Raw genomic sequence first — 6,000 nt, forward strand, 5'->3', positions numbered from 1 at the left:
GGGTTCATTTAGCTTCTTGTATTTGTGGGTTTACAGTTTTCGCTGAATTTGAAAAGCTTTTTCAGATATTTTCCTGCCCACTTGCCTCTCTGTCGGGGACCCTGACTGCAGGCGTGTTGGGCCGTCCGAATGCGCTGCTGCTCACAAGCTCTCAGTGTTTCCCCATCTTCTCTCTTTGTCACTTCTGGGTCCGTTACTATTGTTTTTTTCCCTGATTATGGGTCCTATTTTCCTGACACTTTGTAGTCTTAATAATTTTTTATTGAATGCCAGCATTTCGAGTTTAATTTTGTTGCCCTGGCCAGGTGGCTCAGTGTGTGGAGCCACTGAGTGGCTCAGTACACCAAAAGGTTGCGAGTTCGATTCCTCGTCAGGGCACATGCCTGGGTTGTGGGTTTGATTCCCGGTCAGAGCGTATACGAGGGGCAGCCAGCCAATGTTTGTCTCCTTCTCCCTCTCCCTAAAAATCAGTGTACATGACCTCAGGGGAAGATTAATAAAAATAAACAGTAAAAATAAATTTTAGTTTCTTGGTTGCTGGATATTTTTATATTTCTTTACATATTCCTGAGAGCTTTGTTCTCGGAAGCCATTATGTTACTTGGGAACAGCTAGACCCTCGCGAGGCTACTTTCAAGCTTCGTTAGGCTGGACCAGAATGGCCGTTGGCGTGGGACCATGCTGGCTCCACCCCTGGGGCAGCATCCTCTGCGTCCTCTTCCCGGTGCTGGGTGGAATAATCCGTGTATAGTGCACACAAAAACGTGGGTGCACACTGCACACAGCCAAACATGGCATCCCTGCCCCTCTGTGAGCCTCCAAGGCCATCTTGCCTGTTTCCCCCTGGTGGGCCTTTCCTGGCCTCACAGGCACGAGCCGGTGGGACTCTGCGGCACAGGGGGGCCCTCTGCAGAGCCCCGAGCCCTCTGTGCACACGGCTGCCCTCCCCTGCGGCCCCTGCGGCCCCTGCCCTCCAGGACGCCGCCCTGCCGTTTCAGCCTTGGCCTTTACCGGGCTCTCGGCTCTGCTGCCTCGTGGGACGGGGGTGGGGGGAGAGCCCCAAGCTCTGTGCGGCCGGCCTCTCCTGCGGGGTGACCTGGGCACGTCTTCTGGGTGATGGCCGGAGGGCTCACCTCGTTCGTCCCCCTTGTCTCAAGGCCCCTGTCCTGGGCCTCCCGTGGTTTCACATTCGGAAGCTGCGGGCTGGTCTCTCCCCTTCAGTTGTTTCATCTGGTGGTGGTTCCGGGTGGGAGGGTCCGTCTGTCCCTTTGACTGCCTCGTGGTCACAGGCAGAACTCCTACGCAGGCAGCTTTTTATTGGGGTAAAATACACATAGAGTTTAGCTTCTTGACCTTGTTAAGTACAAGCACCCCCGCCAGCCACGTCCAGAGCTATTTTCATCTTCCCAGACTCACTCTGCCCCCGTCAAGCCCCGACCCCCGGGCCCTCTGCCCCAGCCCTGGGCACCCACCGCTCTGACTTCTGTGTCTGTGAACCCGCCTCTCCTAGCTGCCTGGTGCAGGTGCGGTGCTACAGGTGCTTGGCCTTCTGTGCCCGGCTTACTTCATTCACCAGCTGAATGTCGTCCAGGTGCCTCCACAGTGTGGCTCGTGTCAGGGCTCCCCTCCCTCTTCAGCTTAAACTGAACGATGTCCCGTCGTGTGGCAGCGCGGCAGGCTGTCTGCCCGCTCACCTGCCGGCAGACGTTTGGCGTGTTTCTGCCACTGGCCGCTGCGAATGGATAATGCCACCACGGTACGGTGTGCCGATACCTCTTCGAGTCCTGCTTTTAACTCTACTGGGTGTACACCTTGAAGTGGAATTGCTGAATCCTGCGGTAACTCTGTGTTTAACTTTTGATGGACCACCCACCAGACTCTGCTTCCGCAGCAGCTGCACCATCTTACACTCCTGCCAGCGACGCACGGAGATGCCAGTTTCACCTGCTCCTTGCCAACACCTGTCGCTCATGTTCTGGGACAGCGAGACTGCGATGGGAGTGGAGCCAGACCTGGAAGGAAGGACATTTTATAATCGCCCACATGTGTGGTGTCTAGTGCACGCAGACAGCCTTCCGACTTCCTCCCCCATGTGAAAGAACGGCCTCTCAGTCCCGTGGGGCAGGGGGTGGCGGGCGGGCAGCTCGCCCGGGGCCAGGGCGGTGGAGTCAGCCCCCAGCAGCATCACTGGTCTTGTTGACTGACCACACACCTGGCCCCTACCTGGTGCCGACAAGCCCTCAACGCGCCCCAGGGGCTGCTTGGTTGGAAGCCTCGGATGGCAGCAGGGAGACTGTATGAGTCCGTGTGTGGCTGCGGCAGCAGAGGGCGTGGTGGGGAGGGGTGGCAGGGGAGGCTGGGCTGTGCCCCAGGGTCACACTTCCCTGAGATGCCTTCAGATGAAACTCAGGAATTTGATCTCCCTCTTGGGAGCTAAGGGAAGGTTTTAAGTAGGGGTCTGCCTGGCTAGACCCCGGTGGTTCAAGGTCACGCTGACCATGGCAGCTCGGAGGGCACCGGGGAAGATGAGACTCCGGGCGATGAGCGAAGACCCGGGGAGAGGAGGCGGGGCTGGCTGTGCAGGGATGAGCTGGAGGCCGGGGGGTTGCCAGCCCCTGGCTTCCCCCCCCCCCCCCCGCAAGGGTGACGGCGGTGCAGGGCCTGGCTCAGGGGAGCCCGCTTGCCCGGGCGGAGCTGGGGGCCGGGAGTCCACTGCATGTTTGGCAGCTCACAATTGGCACGGAAATAGGCTGAACTGTGAAAGGGGAGAGCACCTTGCCTCAAACTGGGCAGGTCTGTTTGGTTTCTGGAATCTGTGAAGGTGGTCAGAGGCGTTGCTGAAGCAGCCTCAGCTGCTCGTCTTGGAAGCTCAGCAAACGTGAGGGATGAGCCGGAGCTGCCGGCTGCTGGCTCAGTGCTTAGCGAGTGTCGACGCCCCTCCCCCTCGCCCCTCCCCCCGCTCCCTCCCCGCTGGCCCACCTGGACACTGAGGGAACCACTGTCAGGGAAATGGAAGACTCCTGTTTGCTCCTCCCCATGGAGCTGATGGCCACTTCTGCTCTCGATTCCAGTTGGCCTCTGGGCAACTGGCAAAGAAGCAGGTGCCATTTGTCACGGAAAACAAAACCCATGCTTATGTGACTGCAATAAACCTTCCGATGTCAGGGGCCGACTGTCTGGATCCATCGGCGACGCGGCCCACATGCAGCTCTAGGCTGGTGGACGTGTTCAGAGGACAGTGAAGTTCCAGAAAGGGCCCCAAGAGAGCAGTCAGTGGTGGCATCACCACAGAGAAATGTACCCCTCCCCGCCCGGGTCTCAGAGTTTCAGGACATTTTTCTATAATTAGAATGGAACTCCTGATAAATTGCACAAACCAGTACAGCCAGGACTGGTATTTCTAAACTCGCACGGCGTGCCTGCCTGAGGGCCCCGGTCAGCCCCTCAGCACCACGCTCGGTCGGTCCTCGACCTTCTAGTCCTTCTCTCCCGGCCCTAGCCCTGCTCCCTCTCCGTGGCCCCCTCCCCCTCCCTCCTTCTCCCTCACAGTCCCACTTACCTATTGCTATTCTTCTGAAATTACCATTGCCACTTATGAAAATTGGTCTTCCTGTACCAGCAGTGATGACAGATCTCCAAGCAATTTCTTCTTTGGAGAATTTCTGTGCTTTTGAAAAAAACACCTCTGGATACTTCAAAAAAAAAAAAAAAAAAGGCAGCTGAGGGAGCTGCGAAGAAAAGCTAACACCTCTGTTTCTAATGGTGTTTTTATAAGGTCCGCACTGGGAGACTCGGAATTCTGCAGAGAGGAAGAAAGGCCTAGAACAACGCTAATCGTGTGCATGGAGCCTTTACTCATAATCGAATGCGCAGCCACACTTTTACACACCTCAGCCATTAGGGGCTCGGATTTGGGATCTCCTGTGCATTTCGAAGTGGGGCTAAAATATCAGCCCCTAACTGATTCCTCCCGAGCAAGCACAGAGCACAAAATTTCACAGGGTGGATCTACTGTGAAAAATGTAAATACTGGAAAACACCAGCAAATTCAGCGTTGTCCAGCGGAAGTGCCGCTGTAGGGGGAGAGCGCCATGGCTTTTCACGAGCATTGTTAGGAGGGAGCGTGTCACTTCCACGCAGAAAACACGGCTGAGGCCTCGACCCCTCCCTCCTCTCTCCTCCTCGGTAGCAGGTGTGCGGTGGACGGGGGGCCGTGGTGCGGCCTGGGACCCCGAGGATGGGGCTCGCAGAGAAAGGAAGTTCAGGCTGGAAAGGAGGGGGAGGCCACAGCAAGGGTGCTCACTGTTTGCACGCTGACCCCTGAACCCCCCACCACTGCCACCCCCGTGTGTGTCACTGTGTCTTTGGACCAGACTGATGACCTGTGATGCTATTCAAGTGTCAGGTGTGCAGGGTGCTCTGTTAGCACTGGGCAGGCAGCAGGGGACAGCGGGACGTGAACCTGCCGCCCCGGCGGGTGGCCCCGCTCTGTGCGGAAACACCCAGCGCACAACTAAGGAGCAGTTAAGGACGTCATCCTGATTGTCCTCCGTCACCGCAGGAGTGGCCGGCAGAGGCCTGGGAGGTGTGGAAGGGACGGACTAGACCCAGACTGAGGGCTTTGTGTGTGAACTGGGCGGGGGCCGTGTCCGGGGTGGGGAGGGTGTCCCGGGTGCAGGAAGAGGCAGGCTGTGGAGGCGGAGGGGGTCGCCTCCCCTGAGGTCATGCCTCCCGGCAGCAACACCCTGACACCTTCTTGGTGTTGCCATCACCCCTCAAAAGTCATCATGAGGTCGCCTGGACACCTTTGTCCTGAGGGTCTTGAACCGCCCTGGAACGGAATGCAGACCCTCCTCCTGCCTGGGCAGCCCCAACGGCACCACACCCTCTGGCCACCGGGTGCTTCGTTTTCTGCGCCCCACGGAGACGATGGCAGCCGCTCCGTCCCTGGCATCTGGCCCTGATGCACCATCTGCCCTAGACAGCAGCCCGCTTTCTTCTCATCCCTCCCTCTCCACTTCTCGTTTGGACTTGGGGACGGACGACCACGCTGCGGCTCAGGCTCGGCGAGCTGTGCAGAGCCAGGGGCTCGGGGACGCTCGGGTGCTCAGGCCTCTTCCTGCATTTTCGCCAGGACGCCCATCTCTGCTTCCAGCTCGGCTCTCCAGGTGGCCGGCACAGGTAGGGGGCGGAGGGGCGGGGCTCCGGTGGACCCTGCCCACAGGCTGCAGGTGCAGGGCAGATTTTAGGGACCCTCGGAATCACCTTCCGTTAGCTAACGTTCTTTCTAAAAAACATCCTGCAAGGAAATTGGACAGAGCGCTAATGCAGGCACAGAGTCCGGAAAAAAAAAACAACAACCTGTTTTCTTCTCAAAGCGTTATCAGTGGCTCGCCATATGGTTTCGGCCAAACCACTTGGCTGCTGTAAGATTTTCTATTCCCAATTGCAAAGCCGAGCTAATAGAATTTGCCACCCCACCAGGATATCACAAGCACTAATCAGAATGTCTATAAATGCCTTTGAATTCCTTGGGAAAAACATGCGACCAAAATACCAAGTGAAATTTATATAATGTCATCCCAACCCCAGGTCTTCGTTTCGAAAGTGGGAATTTAGGGCCCTGCGGACGCACTCACTGTGGTTCTCACCGGCAGCATGACGACCAGATGCCCTGGGCCTTCATTTCTTAGAATATAAGATGGTGAACTCTGCCAGGTTGAGGCTCAGAAAATTCTCGAACGCGAGTGAGCCCATCCCAGAGACCTGGGTGCATGGAGGAGGTTTGCCGAGAACGCCCAGGCTCGTTCGATACATTTCTGCCGCCCAGTTTGATCCCCCGACCTCTGGGGCTGCTGGGACCAGTGACTCCCACGCTCGAGTTTCTCTGTCCTTTCTGTGGGGAGCGTGGAGGGAAACTCCTGCGGATGGACCTGCAGGGTCCCTCCCTCAGGGAGAAGCCCCTCGACCTTGGATTTGACTCCCTGGTGTGGCTTAATT

General features: G+C 57.5%; 1 long non-coding RNA gene across 1 annotated transcript; it reads right to left on the minus strand.

Moving 5' to 3' along the window:
• Positions 1–1,209: 1,209 nt before the first annotated feature.
• On the minus strand, positions 1,210–3,677 carry LOC119037981 (uncharacterized). The gene is made up of 3 exons (XR_005080326.2): positions 3,560–3,677; positions 1,565–2,012; positions 1,210–1,310 (listed from the first exon to the last, which is right to left on the minus strand). It is a non-coding gene; the product is annotated as an uncharacterized LOC119037981 (long non-coding RNA).
• Between the last annotated feature and the right edge of the window lie 2,323 nt (positions 3,678–6,000).

Source organism: Artibeus jamaicensis, unplaced genomic scaffold (assembly GCF_021234435.1).
Source record: "Artibeus jamaicensis isolate MK-2021 breed Jamaican fruit bat unplaced genomic scaffold, CSHL_Jam_final contig_444, whole genome shotgun sequence".
NCBI lineage: Eukaryota > Metazoa > Chordata > Mammalia > Chiroptera > Phyllostomidae > Artibeus > Artibeus jamaicensis.